Here is a 19,785-nt window from a genome sequence, read left to right on the forward strand (position 1 = left end):
GAAGCACTATGTGTGCGTGCTCACTCAGTCATATCTGACTCTTGGCAACCCCGTGGACTGTAGCCTACCAGGCTCCTCTGTTATGGGATTTCCCAGGCAAGAATACTGTTGAGAATTACTAGGTGCACAAAACACAGAGGGGAGAGAAAGATTTCAGTTTGATGAACTTCTAAATGACCAGAGGCAAAGCCTAGCAGTTGCCAACCTAGCTGGGCCTGGATGATACATTCAGAGACTTTATCCTCACCTCCCAATATTCCAGGTGGTACACTGTCACTAAAGATGTCCCAGCATTATTTGACTAAGTGACTGAGACACAGTCCTCTGGAATGTACCAGAGGAAGCCACCGAAAGCTTGTGTCTCATTACTTCTTATGTTTTTTTAAGTTATTTAAGAAAAATTAATCTTGTTTATTTTTATTGGAATAGGTTGACTTACAAAATTGTGTTTGTTGGTAGTGTAAAGACTCTTGTCCACTTATACCCATATTATAGCTATTCAGCTGTGCTTTTTTTTTTTTCACATGTAAGTTATTATGGAGTGTTTAGTACGCCACTCTTGCTAAAGTAGGTCCATGTTGATTTTATATTTGCCATGCTCCTTTCCCCAGACTGGAAAAATGAACGTATTGCCAATGCTTCTAAAGGACTGTTGTGAGGGTTACTGAGATTATGGTTGTACAGGGCTTGAATTCCTACTGAGAAGAAGGCTGAACAAATACTGAGCATGCGTGCATATATGCTGTTGCTCCAGTCGTGTCCAACTCTGTGCAACCCCATGGACTGTAGCCCACCAGGCTCCTCTGTCCATGATATTCTCCAGGCAAGAATACTGGAGGGATTGCCATGCCCTCCTCCAGGGGAAAAGCATAGTCACTATTTAATCCAATTACCATTTATTTTAATAGTTACTCATGGATAGTGATATCTTGAGAACTAGGCCTAAAACTGGAACAACTATGAGCTGTCCAGTCACAAAAGTCAGTGGGTACACTTTTACCTAGACATGGAGTCACAGAATGAGATATAGTCAGTTCGCTCTGAAAGCTAAAAATAAGTTACATCACATTTATGTTCAGATCTCTAAGAGGTCCTGTTGCTGCTGTCTGGGGAGATGCCACCTTCTCTGCCTGAGTGGTCATCAGATGATGTCCAGAGAGTGCCCCAGCCTGGGCCACTTTGTCCTGAAAAGGGGGACAAAAAACTAGAAAGAAGAGTTGATCTCAGCTTCCCAACAAATTCACGATCTGTTGATGATGTAAGAAAGCTTCACTTCACAAATTGCTGTATCTGAATTTAAAAGTAAGGAGAGACCTCTCCTAGGTCCCCAAAATCTGCCCTGTGGGTTGAAGTGGATGTAAAGGACAAAGAGGTGGAGGAATAGAACTGAGTCACTAACCAGGGAGGAATTCATTTAAGTCTCTGGATTTGGGGATCCAGCCTCTTTGTGTAGGACTCACTGGGGCCAGCAGCTTTTCTCAAGTGTCTTGTGCTACCTGTTTCCTTGAGCACCCCACCCCTAAGGAACACTAACCTGGAACAACAGAATCAAGAGAAATTCCTTAGTCCACAGCAGTACAGCTGGGAGGGCCAGCTGGAGCGAGGGTCTCCTCTCTAACATCAAAGGGGCTGTGGGGAAAGAACCTACAATAAGGTGCAGCTGAAAAGTGACCTGCTTACCTGAATTCTTTACCACTTACTTCCAGTTGGAAAGGAAAACCTAGCTTGTGATACCAAAACCACTGTTACTGACAAACCCAGATGCTCCTGTGGATCCTCCACCACAGTCCTGCTGAGGCCACGCTGCCTACAAGCTGCTCCCAGCCACTGACAGAGCACACAGGCCACCGTGAGGTAGGCCTGTTCCTCTAAGACTTGGGACTCTTCCAATAGGTGACTTTTGCTCAAGGACATCCCATCAACTTGGCCAAGCCTTTCTCGGAACTGGGCTGCAGTCCGTGACTCTTCCCACCCATTTCTCCTTCCTTCTTCCTTCCCTTCACTGTTGTCAGACCTGCATTATGGTCTGAAAGCTCTCCCCAGCATCTGTTCGTTCCCTCTTTATCCTTCACAGGCACCAACTCTGTACATCTCTAATATAACTCTGTACATGTCTACTCCTCTCTTGGATCTGCTAAGGACCTAAACTCATACAATCATTGACACTAGTATTTCTATTGCATTCTCTGGGGAAGGTGTTATACCAAGATTGAGGGATGGTGGGACCATACAGACATAGAGGTCACAGTCCCTTGTTCTTTGGAAGCCTTTCGTTGAATAGCTAAAATGATTCCCACAGATAAAATCAGTTCAGTTCAGTTTAGTTCAGTCGCTCAGTCATGTCCAACTCTTTGCAACCCCATGGACGGCAGCCTGCCAGGCTTCCCTGTCCATCACCAACTCCTGGAGCCTACTCAAACTCATTTTCATCATATCAGTGATGCCATTCAACCGTCTCATCCTCTGTCATCCCCTTCTCCTCCCACCTTCAATCTTTCCCAGCATCAGGATCTTTTCCAATGACTCTGTTCTTTGCATCAGGTGGCCAAAGTATTCGAGTTTTGGCTTCAGCATCAGTCCTTCCAATGAATATTCAGGACTGGTTTCTATTAGGATTGACTGGTTGAATCTCCTTTCAGTCCAAGGGACTTTCCAGAGTCTTCTCCAGCACAGTTCAAAAACATCAATTCTTTGGTGCTCAGCTTCTTTATAGTCCAACTCTCATACCTATACATCACTACTGGAAAATCCACAGCTTTGACTAGACAGACCTTTGTTGGTAAAGTAATGTCTCTGCTTTTTAATATGCTATCTAGGTTTCTCATAGCTTTTCTTGCAAGGAGCAAGCATCTTTTAATTTCATGGCTGCAGTCACCATCTGCAGTGATTTTCGAGCCCCAAAAACAAAGTCTGTCACTGTTTCCATTGTTACCTCATCTATTTGCCATGAAGTGATAGAACTGGATGCTATGATCTTAGTTTTCTGAATGCTGAATTTTAAGCCAACTTTTTCACTCTCCTCTTTCACTTTCATCAAGGGGCTCTTTAGTTCTTCTTCACTTTCTGCCATAAAGGTAGTGTCATCTGCATATCTGAGGTTATTGATATTTCTCCCGGCAATCTCGATTCCAACTTGCACTTCATCCAGCCTGGCATTTCACATGTTGTACTCTGCATATAAGTTAAATAAACAGTGTGAAATATAAAGCCTTGATGTACTCCTTTCCCAATTTGGAACCAGTCCATTGGTCCACACCCAGTTCTAACTGTTGCTTCTTGACCAGCACACAGATTTTTCAGGAGGTAGGTCAGGTGGTCTGGCATTCCTATCTTTTTCAGAATTTTCCAGTTTGTTGTGATCCAACAATTAAAGTCTTTACTGTAGTCAATAAAACAGAAATATATGTTTTTCTGGAACTCTCTTGCTTTTTCCTGTGATCCAGCAGATGTTGGCAATTTGATCTGTGGTTCCTCTGCCTTTTAAAAACCAGCTTGAACATCTGGAAGTTCATGGTTCACGTACTGTTGAAGCCTTGCTTAGAGAATTTTGACCATTACTTTGCTAGCGTGTGAGATGAGTATAGTTGTATGGTAGTTTGAACATTCTTTGCCTTTGCCTTTCTTTGTGCTTAGAATGAAAACTGACCTTTTCCAGTCCTGTGGCCACTACTGAGTTTTCCAAATTTGCTGGCCTATTGAGTGCAGCACTTTCATAGAATCATCTTTTCAGTTCAGTTCAGTTCAGTTGCTCAGTCGTGTCTGACTCTTTGCAACCCCATGAACTGCAGCACGCCAGGCCTCCCTGTCCATCACCAACTCCTGGAGTTGACCCAAACCCATGTCCATCAAGTCGGTGATGCCATCCAACCATCTCATCCTCTGTTTTCCCCTTCTCCTCCTTCCCTCAATCTTTCCCAGTATCATTGTCTTTTCAAATGAGTTAGCTCTTCACGTCACGTGGCCAAAGTATTGGAGTTCCACCTTCAACATCAGTCCTTCCAGTGAACACCCAGGACTGATTTCCTTTAGGATGGGCTGGTTGGATCTCCTTGTGGTCCAAGGGACTCTCAAGAGTCTTCTCCAACACCACAATTCAAAAGCATCAATTCTTCGGCGCTCAGCTTTCTTTATAGTTTAACTCTCACATCCATATATAACCACTGGAAAAACCATAGCCTTGACTAGACGGACCTTTGTTGGCAAAATAATGCCTCTGCTTTTTAAAATACTGTCTAGGTTGGTCATAACTTTCCTTCCAAAGAATAAACATCCTTTCATTTCATGGCTGCATTTACCATCTGCAGTGATTTTGGAGCCCCAAAACAATAAAGTCAGCCACTGTTTCCACTGTTTCCCCATCTATTTGCCATGAAGTGATGGGAACAAATGCCATGATCTTAGTTGTCTGAAGGTTGAACTTTAAGCCAACTTTTTCACTCTCATCAAGAGGCTCTTTAGTTCCTCTTCACTTTCTGCCATAAGGGTGGTATCATCTGCGTGTCTGAGGTTATTGATATTTCTCCCGGCAATCTTGATTCTAGCTTGTGTTTCTTGCAGCCCAGGGTTTCTCATGATGTACTCTGCATATAAGTTAAATAAACAGAGTGACAATATGCAGCCTTGACATACTCTTTTTCCTATTTGGAACCAGTCTGTTGTTCCATGTCCAGTTCTAACTGTTGCTTCCTGACCTGCATATAGGTTTCTCAAGAGGCAGGTCAGGTGGTCTGTATTCCCATCTCTTTCAGAATTTTCCACAGGTTATTGTGATCCACACAGTCAAAGGCTTTGGCATAGTCAATAAAGCAGAAGTAGATGTTTTTCTGGAACTCTCTTGCTTTTTCCATGATCCAGCAGATGTTGGCAATTTGATCTCTAGTTCCTCTGCCTTTTCTAAAACCAGCTTGAACATCTGGAAGTTCACAGTTCACGTATTGCTGAAGCCTAGCTTGGAGAATTTTGAGTATTGCTTTACTAGCATGTGAGATGAGTGCAATTGTGTGGTAGTCTGAGCATTCTTTGGCATTGCCTTTCTTTGGAAAACTGACCTTTTCCAGTCCTGTGGCCACTGCTGAGTTTTCCAAATTTGCTGGCATATTGAATGCAGCACTTTCATAGCATCATCTTTCAGGATTTGAAATAGCTCAACTGGAATTCCTTCACCTTCACTAGCTTTGTTTGTAGTGATGCTTCCTAAGGCCCATTTGACTTCACATTCCAGGAGTCTGGCTCTAGATGAGTGATCACACCATCGTGATTATCCGGGTTGTGAAGATCTTTTTGTACAGTTCTTCTGTGTATTCTTGCCACCTCTTCTTAATATCTTCTGCTTCTGTTAGGTCCATATGTTTTCTGTCCTTTATTGAGCCCATCTTTGCATGAAATGTTCCCTTGGTATCTCTAATTTTCTTAAAGAGATCTCTAGTCTTTCCCATTCTGTTCTTTTCCTCTATTTCTTTGCATTGATCACTGAGGAAGGCTTTCTTATATCTGCTTGGTATTCTTTGGAAGTCTGCATTCAAATAGGTATATCTTTCCTTTACTCCTTTGCTTTTCACATCCCTTCTTTTTATAGCTATTTGTAAGCCTCCTCAGAGAGCCATTTTGCTTTTTTGCATGTCTTTTTCTTGGGGATGGTCTTGATTCCTGTCTCCTGTACAATGTCACAAACCTCCATCCATAGTTCATTAGGCACTGTGTCAGATCTAGTTCCTTAAATCTATTTCTTGCTTCCACTGTATAATCATAAGGGATTTGATTTACAGATACAATGGTGAACAATAAAAAGAAGTATGTGCTTTTAATACAATATTGTTGTCATCTGTTTACACAACTGTTCCCCTTTCTCTATCTCAGTGGAACCAGTGTTTTTTTAAACTGTAAATCAAGACTCATTACGGAGCTGTAAAATCCTAACAGTGGGTCACAACCAGCATCATTTGAAACAAAATAGAGGAAAGCAGAAGGTAGAATACATAATAAATATTATATGTGACACTCTTACATCTGTATATTATGTGTACACACAAATATATGTGTACAATGGACTTTAAAGTAAAACAAAATATAATATTCCTTACTGGAACACCATTAAGAAATTCTGAAAGTGAGTAAACTCAACCATAAACTTCCTGAGGAAAAGAACTGTGTCCTTATTCAGGGCTATAGTCCCAGCATCCAAAGTAATGCCTAATTACATGCAGGCACGCTGTAAATATTTGTTGACTATGTGTGCTTTTGATGGCTAACTTTAGAAAGCCATTTGACTGGGCTTAGTGATGCCGAGATAGCTAGAAAAACATTGTCTCTCTGGATGGGTCTGTGAGGGTGTTTCTGAAAGAGATTAGCATTTGACTTGGTAAGGATGAGTAAAGGAGTTCACCCTCACAAATGCAAGTGGGCATCATCCCATTGTTTGGGGGTTTGAATAGAACAAAAAGGTAGAGAAAGGGTGAATTTGATTTCTCCTTGAGCGAGGATATCCGTTTTCTCCTGCCTTCAGACTTCAGTACTGCTGGTTTGTGGGCCTTTGGACTTGGAATTACACCGTTAGCTCCCTCGGTTCACAGGCCTTTGGCTGTGACTCCACTACTGGCTTTTCTGAGCCTCCAACTGGTAGATGATAGATTGTGGGACTTCTCAGCATCCGTCTATAACCACATGAGCCAATCACTTGTACTAAATCTCTTTTCAATTATCTGTATATCTCCAGTTGGTTCTATTTCTCTGAAGAAGCCTGCCTAATATGGTAGTGAATGAGAAAAAAAGAGTCAGTTTACAGAGGAGAGAAAACCTTAGTTAGAACTTGAAAAAAAGGACTGGATTTAGAAAAATGGAGAGCAAAAGGACAAGGATGCAGGGAGCATGATCTGAGGTGAGAACTAAAGATCAAGATGCTCCTGATATATTAGGGAGATTGAGTAGACCAGGTTTTTGGTTTAATGACTATCAGCGTGGAAAGAGAGTAGAGAGGAAGAAGACGTTGGCCAGATATTTATGTCAAAATGGCCAACACAGTTCTCCCAGCATGTGCTTTTGCAATGATAAGGTGATAAGGTAATAATGGTAATGGCAAAATTACACCCAGAACTCACAGGAGGCATTTTGCAGAGGTCTCTGAGCACATTACCGTGCTGCATGACTCATCCTCTTGAGGATTCTGTGAGGCAGGTTTGGGGAACGTTTCAATCACCTCTGTTACTCAGGGAGGGAAACCCGAATAGAGGCAGTGAAAATGTCTTAATTCCACATCCCTATTGTGAGCTGGCTGGAGTGCTTTGTCTCTCCGTTTCAGCTACCTCTTCTAAAGCCAGTCTTCACACATGTACCCCAATGATCATCGCAGCACTGTTTATAATAGCCAGGACATGGAAACAACCTAGATGTCCATCAGCAGATGAATGGATAAGAAAGCTGTGGTACATATACACAATGGAGTATTACACAGCCATTAAAAAGAATACATTTGAATCAGTTCTAATGAGATGGATGAAACTGGAGCCGATTATACAGAGTGAAGTAAGCCAGAAAGAAAAGCACCAATACAGTATACTAACACATATATATGGAATTTAGAAAGATGGTAATGATGACCCTTAATGCAAGACAGCAAAAGAGACACAGATGTGCAGAGCAGACTTTTGGACTCTGAGGGAGAGGGAGAGGGTGGGATGATTTGGGAGAATGGTATCGAAACATGTATACTATCATGTAAGAAACGAATCGCCAGTCTATGTTTGATGCAGGATACAGGATGCTTGGGGCTGGTGCATGGGGATGATCCAGAGGGATGGTGTGGGGTGGGAGGTGGGAGGAGGGTTCATGTTTGGGAACTCATGTACACCCGTGGTGGATTCATGTCAATGTATGGCAAAACCAATACAGTATTGTAAAGTAAAATAAAGTAAAAATAAAAAATAAAAATAAATAAATAAATAAATAAAGCCAGTCTTCATTGTTAAGGTATGTCCCAGATCCCTTGTAGATGTAGATCCCTTTTAAGTCTATAGATGTGTATCTAGTTCAGGCAACTAGCTAGATTTAAAGACTTGGGAAGGAAGAAGGGTACATCTTCTCTTTTAGTGATATACAGATATTTCTTGTTGACACCTAAAATGAAATCTGTGTGTCTAAAAGTAAGAGAGTCAAATGACACATGGGTTTTTAAGTGCATTTCCAGTCTAATATGGGTTCATTCTGTTAGCCTACTGGAGTCTTCTGCCCTTGAAATCCATCACTTTCTCTCTCTTTAGACTGTTCCTTTGCCCTTCTTCCCTCTTTCACCACCAATAAGACATGACACATAACTCCAAATACTGGCTACCAAATCTAGTGAAAAAACTGAATGGTTCACAAACCTCCTCCGCCTTGATTTATGGCCTTTTATTCTTCACGGCCCACCGTACAGATTGGATCTCCAACCCAAGTTCCTTAAAGACCTTTATACTTACCTTAGTGCAGGTGCAGGGTTAGCAGCCTACTTGACCTCTTAATCAATGAAATGAGCAATGACATGATTGGCCATGGCTTGTAATTTATTTCCTATCTGTCCCCAAGCAGAAGCTGAAGTTGAACTGTTCTATGAAGACCTACAAGACCTTCTAGAACTAACACCCAAAAAAGATGTCCTTTTCATTATCGGGGACTGGAATGCAAAAGTAGGAAGTCAAGAAACACCTCGAGTAACAGGCAAATTTAGCCTTGGAATGCGGAATGGAGCAGGGCAAAGGCTAATAGAGTTTTGCTAAGAGAACGCACTGGTCATAGAAAACACCCTCTTCCAACAACATAAGAAAAGACTCTACACATGGACATCACCAGATGGTCAACACCGAAATCAGATTGATTATATTCTTTGCAGCCAAGGATGGAGAAGCTCTATACAGTCAGCAAAAACAAGACCGGGAGCTGACTGTGGCTCAGATCATGAGCTCCCTATTTCCAAATTCAGACTTAAATTGAAGAAAGTAGGGAAAACCACAAGACCATTCAGGTCTGACCTAAATCAAATCCCTTATGATTATACAGTGGAAGTGAGAAATAGATTTAAGGGACTAGATCTGATAGAGTGCCTGGTGAACTATGGACAGAGGTTCCTGATATTGTACAGGAGACAGGGATCAAGACCATCCCCATGGAAAAGAAATGCAAAAAAGCAAAATGGCTGTCTGGGGAGGCCTTACAAATAGCTGTGAAAAGAAGAGAGGCGAAAAGCAAAGGAGAAAAGGAGAGACACAAGCATCGGAATGGAGAGTTCCAAAGAATAGCAAAAGGAGATAAAAATCCCTTCAGCAATCAATGCAAAGAAATAGAGGAAAACAACAGAACGGGAAAAACTAGAGATCTCTTCAAGAAAATTAGAGATACCAAGGGAACATTTCATGCAAAGATGGGCTCGATAAAGGACAAAAATGGAATGGACCTAACAGAAGCAGAAGATATTAAGAAGAGGTGGCAAGAATACACAGAAGAACTGTACAAAAAAGATCTTCACGACCTGGATAATCACGAAGGTGTGATCACTCACCTAGAGCCAGACATCCTGGAATGTGAAGTCAAGTGGGCCTTAGGAGCATCACTACAAACAAAGCTAGTGAAGGTGAAGGAATTCCAGTTGAGCTATTTCAAATCCTGAAAGATGATGCTGTGAAAGTGCTGCACTCAATATGCCAGCAAATTTGGAAAACTCAGCAGTGGCCACAGGACTGGAAAAGGTCAGTTTTCCAAAGAAAGGCAATGCCAAAGAATGCTCAGACTACCACACAATTGCACTCATCTCACATGCTAGTAAAGCAATACTCAAAATTCTCCAAGCCAGGCTTCAGCAATACGTGAACTGTGAACTTCCAGATGTTCAAGCTGGTTTTAGAAAAGGCAGAGGAACTAGAGATCAAATTGCCAACGTCTGCTGGATCATGGAAAAAGCAAGAGAGTTCCAGAAAAACATCTACTTCTGCTTTATTGACTATGCCAAAGCCTTTGACTGTGTGGATCACAATAACCTGTGGAAAATTCTGAAAGAGATGGGAATACCAGACCACCTGACCTGTCTCTTGAGAAACCTATATGCAGGTCAGGAAGCAACAGTTAGAACTGGACATGGAACAGCAGACTGGTTCCAAATAGGAAAAGGAGTATGTCAAGGCTGTATATTGTCACCCTGCTTATTTAACTTATATGCAGAGTACATGGTGAGAAACGCTGGGCTGGAAGAAGCACGAGCTGGAATCAAGATTGCCGGGAGAAATATCAATAACCTCAGATATGCAGATGACACCACCCTTATGGCAGAAAGTGAAGAGGAACTAAAAAGCCTCTTGATGAGAGTGAAAGAGGAGAGTGAAAAAGTTGGCTTAAAGCTCACCATTTAGAAAACGAAGATTATAGCATTTGTTCACTTCATGGGAAATAGATGGGGAAACAGTAGAAACAGTGTCAGACTTTATTCTTGAGGGCTCCAAAATCACTTCAGATGGTGACTGCAGCCATTAAATTAAAAGATGCTTACTCCTTGGAAGGAAAGTTATGACCAACCTAGATAGCATATTCAAAAGCAGAGGCATTACTTTGCCAACAAAGGTCCATCTAGTCAAGGCTATGGTTTTTCCTGTGGTCATGTATGGATGTGAGAGTTGGACTGTGAAGAAGGCTGCGTGCCTAAGAATTGATGCTTTTGAACTGAGTGGTTGGAGAAGACTCTTGAGAGTCCCTTGGACTGCAAGGAGATCCAACCAGTCCATTCTAAAGGAGATCAGTCCTGGGTGTTCTTTGGAAGGACTGATGCTAAAGCTGAAACTCCAGTACTTGGGCCACCTCATGGGAAGAGTTGACTCATTGGAAAAGACTCTGATGCTGGGAGGGATTGGGGGCAGGAGAAGGGGACGACAGAGGATGAGATGGCTGGATGGCATCATCAACTTGATGGACATGAGTTTGAGTGAACTCTGGGAGTTGGTGATGGACAGGGAAGCCTGGCGTGCTGCGATTCATGGGGTCGCAAAGAGTCGGACACGACTGAGTGACTGAACTGCAATGCCAAAAGGGCAGCACAGTGTATCAGGAAGAATGTGATCTCTGGAGTCCTGCTGGGTTTCCGGTTTTGCGGCATCTACTGGCTTCTCACTGTGGACTTGGCCTTTAGATGACCCTCTTTGAATCTCAGTACACTGCTTTAGTCTTTCCCTTCAGTGCCTAGCAGAGACCTAGACTCAAAGTACATCCAGGTGAGTTCTGGTCCATTTGATGTAACTGGCCTGCCTATAACATTGTAGCAAGCTTAAAGCTTCTCCTTCTCCCAAGCTGTAGCTCAGTCAAGGTCATCAAAGAGCTAAAGAGACACTGGCCATTGGAATGGTTTCTGCAGCAGCTGAACACTGCTTGATACTTTCTTTCCTCTTCTTTCTCTCAGGACTTTTTCCTACCTGTTGGAGCACTCTCTGCTCTGGTGTTGGAGGGGGGGTCACACTCTCAGGGAAACTCCCGAAGTTTATACCAGAGGCCGACTCCTTCCTATGACCTCAACAGCAAATGGAGTAGGAAGAAATGGAAAACTGAAAGAAGCACTATTATCTCTGAAGCTAAGACCAAGTGAGAATGCCCCTAGGGGACATGGTACCATCAGGTACTTATATGGGAGCAACGATGCAAAAGCAGCAAGAATGCTGTAAGAATGATGACATGTCCGACCCCCACCCCTGACCTCACTAACTCTCCCACAGCTTCCCCACATATGTGCCAAGATCCAGACATACTGGACTACGTGTAATTTCCTGAAATTGCCTGCTTTTTTTTGGCCTCTAGGCTTTTCTTTATGTTATTATTCTGTCTTCCTAGGTGCTCTTCCCAGTCCTTCCCATAAGTAGGACTTCCTCCTACTTATCCTTCTGGGTGTGACTAGGTATCAGTTTCCCTCCTCTTGTTCACCTTCTGCCTCATCACCATCCCAGACTATGCTTTTACAAGATTTTCTTCCTGTCTCCATACATCACAAGTGATATTGTAATTGTTGATTTATAATCACCCTTCAACATTTCCAGAATGATGACAGCAATGAAATCATAGATGCTATGTGCTGAGCACTGCCTATGTTCCGAGTACTATATTTTATGCCGTTAATTCTCACATCAACCTCGTGTGTAGGACTGTTATTCCCACTTTGTTGTTGTTATTGTTTAGTTGCTAAGTCGAGCTCAACTCTTTTGTGACGCTATGGACTGTAGCTCACCAGATTCCTCTGTCCATGGGATTTTCCAGGTAAGAATACCGGAGTAGGTTGCCATTTCCTTCTCCAGGGCATCTTCCCAATCCAGGGATCCAATCCTAGTCTCCTGTATTGGTAGGTGGATTCTTTACAGCCAAGCCACCAGGGTAGCCCTATTCCCACATTAGAGACGGGGAAAATGAAGCTTTAAAAGGCTTCCTCTGCACTAACACAGTTAATAAGAAGCAGGGTCAGGATGAGAACAGAGGTCTAGTTTTCACCCATTGGGCTGTGCACAACCTCAAAGCAGAGTGACATCTTTCATGACTGTAGCCTCAGCGTCTAGCACAGTGCCTGGAATGAAGAGCAGATGTGTTGCTCAATAATGTGTCTGATAAATCAGTAAATGAATGGTGATGAATTACTGTCACAGTCAGCCTTGATAATCTCAATATATATTTCCTGGTCCTGGATAACCATTTTAGAGGAACAGTTAAGTCTAAAATGGAGAAGGAAATGGCAACCCACTCCAGTACTCTTGCCTGGAAAATCCCATGGATGGAGGAGCTTGGTGCAGCCTACTGTCCATGGGGTTGCAAACAGTCGGGCATGACTGAGCGACTTCACTTCACTTAAGTCTAAAATAAAAAGATACTTCAAGGACAGCAGCAAGGAGTATTTTGTAACCTGACTTTGAGTACATTAGACGTGACTGAACTGAACTGAATTAACTGGGATAGACTGCTATACAAAACAGGTCAAGGGACTTTCCTGGTGGCCCAGTGAATAGGAGTCCACCTGCCAAAGCAGGGGACACATGTTTGTTTCCTGGTCCTGGAAGCTTTCACATGCCTAGGAGCAACTAAACCTGTACACCGGAGCTACTGAACCATTGCTCTGAAGGCCAGGGTCTGCAACTACTGAGCATGCATGCTGCAACTACTGAAGCCCACATGCCTAGAGTCTGTGCTCCGCAACAAAGAGTAGCCCCCATTCACTGCAACTAGAGAAAGCAAAGAAGAGCTAGTGAACTACAAATGAATAAACAAAATAGGTTAAGTATCCAATGAGGAAATGGATATAGATAAATTGTATTTACTCCCAGGAACTACTGCTGCTGCTGCTGCTAAGTCGCTTTAGTCATGTCCAACTCTGTGTGTCCCCATAGACGGCAGCCCACCAGGCTCTGCTGTCCCTGGGATTCTCCAGGCAAGAACACTGGAGTGGGGTGCCATTTCCTTCTCCAATGCATGAAAGTGAAAAGTGAGAGTGAAGTCACTGAGTCGTGTCCAACTCTCAGCGACCCCATGGACTGCAACCTACCAGGCTCCTCCATCCATGGGATTTTCCAGGCAAGAGTATTGGAGTGGGGTGCCATTGCCTTCTCCACCCAGGAACTACTACAAAGGGTTTAACAGAGTCTAACATTCTGCTGAGGCAGGGCCTTGAGCAAATAGCTAGGCTTTATTTGCACAATAAACAAATGGTCCCCAGTATGAGCTAAATTTCTCAGGAAGGCTGCTTGAAAAGCAGATCTGGGCTTAGAACAAGTCTGAAGCAGTTTTCTCTGTTGTAGGAGAATGAAAGAACAGATCATTTTTGGTGGAAATAATAAACCTGAAGAGAAGAGGCTTTGTCCTTAAACAAGTTCTCCCAGACTTGTAAAAGTAGGTAATTCCTGGAGATCTAATGCACAGTCATTATAGACAATACTGTATTTTAAACTTCAAAGTTGCTAAAAGGCTAGATTCCACTTGTTCCCACCTCAAAAGAAGTGATAATTATGTGACACAATAGAGATAATAACTGCTGCTAAGGTGGTGATCACACTGTAATATATATCTGTGTCAAATCAACACATTGAACACTTTAAACTCTTACAATGTTATATGTAAATCATATTTCAACTTTTAAAAAAGCCCTTTGGTTTCATTTCAAAGTAGAATACATTCCACCACTGAGGTTGCCTCCTTAGAGGATCAAATTGCTGCTATGGAGTTTAGATTTGAATATACTTATTCTAATTTTTTAAATCTCCTAAAACTTTAGGAAATTATAAAACAGTTACTGAGATGCAGAATGAATACATCACGTAAGCATGTCTATTTACTAGGAAAATCAATTCCTGAGCGATAGAGCTGATGGCAAGGAATCATGATAGTTTATTCCAGTTTTGACAGTTGATAATATATATGAAAGCACTTTTACATTTGTAAAGGGAAAATATAACTGTTGTAGTCACACAGTACTCTAAAAATCCATGACAATGGGATTTCATGTGATTGGATGTGAGTCTGGAAACCTGACCAATCAGCGACTAAGAATAGTATTATAGGATTTTTTTTAAAAAGTTATCTTTTTAAGCTTTAGACTTCTTTGCTTATGAAATATGGTTATGTTTAATCTACCTACCTCACTGGGTGGGATGTATGATCAAATGAGATCATGAGGATTGAAAATGTAGACACCGTCTTTCCCCCTTAACCAACAATCAACATCTTGTCTACTTCCAAGGGAGGAAAGTAAAGTAAAGGATACTGCTAATCTTCCTGTGAATCCCTTTGAAGAGAGAGGAGAAGTAGATAATGTGGTATCTTGGCTCACCATCCTCCCCGCCCCCAGTATGAGTCTCAGTGAATCATTAGCCTTTGATACAATAGAAACAGGTTTTTCAGAAACTTTGTAGCATATTTCCCTGCTTCTGCCTGCCCCTGCTAAGTCGCTTCAGTTGCGACCGACTCTGTGCAACCCCATAGATGGCAGCCCACACCAGGCTCCTCCACCCCTGGGATTCCCCAGGCAAGAATACTGGAGTGGGTTGCCATTTCCTTCTCCAATGCATGCATGCATGCTAAGTCGCTTCAGTTGTGTCTGACTCTGTGTGAGCCCACAAGGCTCCTGAGCCCACAAGGCTCCTCTGTCCACAGGATTCTCCAGGCAAGAATACTGGGGTGGGTTGCCATTTCCTTCTCCATTCTGCCCAGAACATCAAACATTTATTCTATCTACCTCATGAAAGACAATGGGCTTTAAAGGTGAAAAATCACAGTTCCTGCTCAGGAGTAAAATTGCACGGGGAAGTGACCCCTAGAAGTTTCAGACAAGAATAGTTCACAAGGCAGGCAATGGGAAGGAAGATCTTTCCAAGCTAATTGTATCAGGGTCAAGATTAATTCAGAAACTTTAGAAGATATGTTTAAACTAAGGTTGAATGATTGTTCTCATCACTGGACAAGATGCATGAGATCTCATTTTTTTATGAAGTAAAACAACAGATCCCCCAGAATGATGGAGCATCTTGCTTGCTTTGGAGATAACGTGGATTTCATTCCCAAGTTTTCTCAGATGTGAGGTTTCAATACTAAAGGTTCAGCAAGACACAGTGTTCATGCTCAGTCGCTCACTTGTGTCTAACTCTTTGTGACCCCATGGACTGTAGTTCGCTGGGCTCCTCTGTCCATGGAATTTTCTAGGCAAGAATACTGGAACAGATTGCCATTTCCTACTCCAGGGGACCCTCCCAACCCAGGGATCAAAACTGAGTCTCCTACGTCTCCTTCACTGGCAGGCAGATTCTTTAACACGGCGTCATGTGGGAAGACCCACTAAGACACAGAAAAGCAACAAAATGATAGAACTGGAAAATAACAGAAATGGGTAGGCGACTTCAGGGGAATTGAAATGGAAGAGGGATGGCAGATCATGGCATTAAATCCGCGAATAGACTATGTATTTACTTTGCATCAGTTACCTTACTAATTAGTGTGAAGGTAATCTAAATGAAAGATTTAAAAAAGTTAATGTCTAGATTCAAGTTTTTTATTAATGTGCTATTTAGTTTATTTAAATCTCCTTTTATAGTGTCTGATCGAAAGGTGCACCAAGACTTAAATCTTGTAACGTTGAATATTGAATGGATGAAGATTTGTCCTTGATCTTCTTCTTCTTTTAATCCTTTACTTTGGGCACCAAACAAAACCTGCCTACGTTGATGAGAACCCTGTGGTCCAGACCTCTCCCTGACCTGTATACTTCATCAGCATTTGGGTTCTGAATCAAATTTCAACATGACCCTGCTCTCCACTGAGAACAGAACCAGTTAGTCAACAGCAGTAGAACCTCCATTAAAGGAGAAAATAGAACTGGGAGATGATTTAGGAGAGATGATTTAGGGAGCTAGGAAGAGAAGCAGAGAAGCCAAAGGAGAAATGAGGTTAAAAAAGGAGATGGTGAAGAGCAGTCTTGGACAACTGAGAAGAATTGTATTTAATGATTTAGTGATTAGAATTGCTGAACTGAGTGAAATGAGAGGAGAAAAGAGAGAATGTAACATGTTAAGGAAAGAAATCAGCCCATGAAGAAGTGGAGACAAGGTTATAATAATGATGATAACCAGTGTTTATTTAGGAGCTTAGCTGTGTGTCTAGTAGTCCACTAAACACTTGGCACATATTATCTCCTTACAGAGACCCTATTAAGTAGGTACTCTCATTATCCTCATTTTAGATGAATATTTCAATACAGAGTAAACAGTAATTTATGTAAGTGGGCTTCCTTGATGACTCAGTGGGTAGAATATCTGCCTGCAGTGCAGGAGGCATAGGAGACGCAGGTTCAATCCCTGGGTTGGGAAAAAGCTCTGGAGAAGGAACTGGCAACCCACTCCAGTATTCTTGCCTGAAAAATCGCATGGACAGAGGAGCCTGGTGGGCTACCGTCCAAAGAGTCGGACACAACTGAGTGACTTAGCACTCATGAATTCACTACATTGTGTTACTGATAATCTGGAGCTGATGAAGCTCAGATTCAGACTCAGAACTGTTCAACTCTTGACTGCCAGGCTATTGTGCCTCTCTCTCTAGGTTTGGTTGATTCAGGGGAAAGAAATAATTTCATCTGTATCTCACGAGGAGAATGTGGTTTGGGGGAAGTTTCTGTCAAGATAAGGAGGATACAAGGATCTATGTGAGCAGATGGGAAAGGAGCAGTGGAGATGGAGGTCAAAGATACAAAGAGCTGAGTCTCCTAGATGGAAACTTGCAACTGATGGGATAAAATTTCCCCAGGATAGAAAGGACTCTGATTACAAACACAGCTAAATGAATTAAGACATAAGAAAAGGAAGAAAAGGCTTGCTGGGTTTGATGATTAGGAAATAATTTTGTTTGAAATAGCTTTAAAACTCAGATTTCACAGAGGAAGTCAGTTGTTAAGAAATATTCAGTTATTTCTCAGATGAGTTATGTACCCTGTCAAGTAGAGTCAACAACAGTACTGCTTGTCATTTCTAATTATTTTCTAGACATTGATTATAATGATGAAAAACAGTTTATCATTACTCTGCCACATAAAATATTTGTGTTGCTCCATTCATCTGAGAAATTATATTCTTCAGGTAATCTCTGGATAGATAGGGCATGTCAATTAGAATTCTTCTAATTGTAAGGATCAGGAACACAACTGGAGCTAGCTTAGGTAAAAGGATTGCCATGTCTCACACAACCAGACCCAGGAAGGCCAGGGTTGTAGCCAGCCTTGGGAGAACTGGAGCTGGGACTTGGTTATCAGCAGGGTTCTCTCTTCTCCCTGTTTCTCTGTACTGCTGACTTCATGTGCTCCTACTCCGGGCTACAGTCTCCATTCCTTCCCTACCAGAAAGAAAGGCATTTCTCCCAAACTCCAGTATGAAAATCTCAGGGAAACCCTCAGAGTGCACTATAACCCAGGTCACATGCCCAGTGATGTGGCTAATGACTGACCAGGGGAGTGGGGTCAGCTCCCATCCGAACCACGTGGGGCCAGGTGCAAGGTGAGGAGGTTCAGGTCTTCTAAAATAAGGAGATGCCGTTCCCAGAAGAAAGAAAGGGTGACATTCAGAAACAGATAAAACAGATCCACCGCCTGAGTGTGGTCAGCTCTTTTACTGATGGGGAAAGGGAAGCACAGAGGCATTAGAAAATCCACTCAAGAGTCCTTGAGTCAGAGCTGGCAATAGATGTGGTTCTTTTTCTTTTTAATTAGTTTATTTTTTATTGAAGGGTAATTGCTTTACAGAATTTTGTTGTTTTCTGTCAAATCTCAGCATGAATCAGCCATGGGTAAACACACATCCCCTCCTTTTGGAACCTTCCTCCCATCTCCCTCCCCAACCCCACCCCTCTAGGTTGATCTACTCATCTTCCTCATCTTCCTTCTGGCTACTGTGCTAAACGTTGGGTTCCGTTTTTTTTTTTTTTTTTTTAAATTTTTTTATTTTTTAAATTTTAAAATCTTTAATTCTTACATGCATTCCCAAACATGAACCCCCCTCCCACCTCCCTCCCCATAACATCTTTCTGGGTCATCCCCATGCACCAGCCCCAAGCATGCTGCATCCTGCGTCAGACATAGACTGGCGATTCAATTCACATGATAGTATACATGTTAGAATGTCATTCTCCCAAATCATCCCACCCTCTCCCTCTCCCTCTCCCTCCCTCTTCTCCAAAGAAAATAGTAGGAAAAGATTCATTACAAATTTCTCCTGGGTCAGCAAGACTCTGCTTGCTTCAGGCCTGTCTTCACCTGACTTATTCACAGTGATTTCAGAGAGAGCCCCACCTGCAGAGTCATAATGAGTGAGCTAAGAAATAGGCAACTTCAGCTCCACCCCTTCTGCTGACACAAGCCTTTGAGCTCCCATTTCACCTTTCACAGTTCATTTAGAGTGAGGATGTTTCCTTCCCAGTCCTAAGAATATAGACATTTAGGCCCTCTAGAGCATGGTCATCTTATGTCCAATTTGTGTCTTTTAACTTTAAATATTCTTAAGGAATTGGCATATTTTGCAAAGCTAAAGAATATTTTTTTCTCCACATTAATGAAAGGAATTTGCAAAAGCAATGATTGGATACTCATAAGTAGAGCAGAACACAAGGATTATCATTGTAGGCAGGGCTCTTGGAAATATACATACATGAAAAGAAGGCAACGTGGAATTGAATAATGCTTATGTCTCCTTAATAGTATGCAGATCTTAGACTGGAATGCTGAAAAGATTCATTGAGAAAAACCCAATTCATTGCTTCATTGTTGAGAAAATAAAAGGAACTTTTCTATTAACCTCCAGATTAGTAAGTATAGGCTTCCCGGGTGGCGCAGTGGTAAAGAATCTATCTGCCAATGCAGGAGATGCAAGAGACCTGGGTTCGATCCCTGGGTTGGGAAGATCCCCTGGAGGAGGAGGAAAGGGCAATCCACTCCAGTATTCTTGCCTGGAGAATTCCATGGACAGAGGAACCTGGCAGGCTATGGTTCATAGGGACACTACTGAGCAATTAGTAAATACAACGCAGAAAACATGGTCCTTGACTAGCAGAACGGCTTTTAAGACTAAAAATAGTCCCAATGGGTATTTTTCAAGTATTTGGTATTCTCTGCCACCACTGACTCAGACTCAGCTGATGTTTGTGACGGACTGCCCTGTTGTGGCACTTTGCTGTTTGCCTATGTTACCTCATTTGATTCCTGCTTCAACTTCAGAGGAGTATCAGCATTCTCATTGTACAGAGACTTAGGGAAATTCTGAGCCTAAGTAAGACCTCTTC

The sequence above is a fragment of the Ovis aries genome, chromosome 12 (genome assembly GCF_016772045.2).
Source record: "Ovis aries strain OAR_USU_Benz2616 breed Rambouillet chromosome 12, ARS-UI_Ramb_v3.0, whole genome shotgun sequence".
Lineage (NCBI taxonomy): Eukaryota > Metazoa > Chordata > Mammalia > Artiodactyla > Bovidae > Ovis > Ovis aries.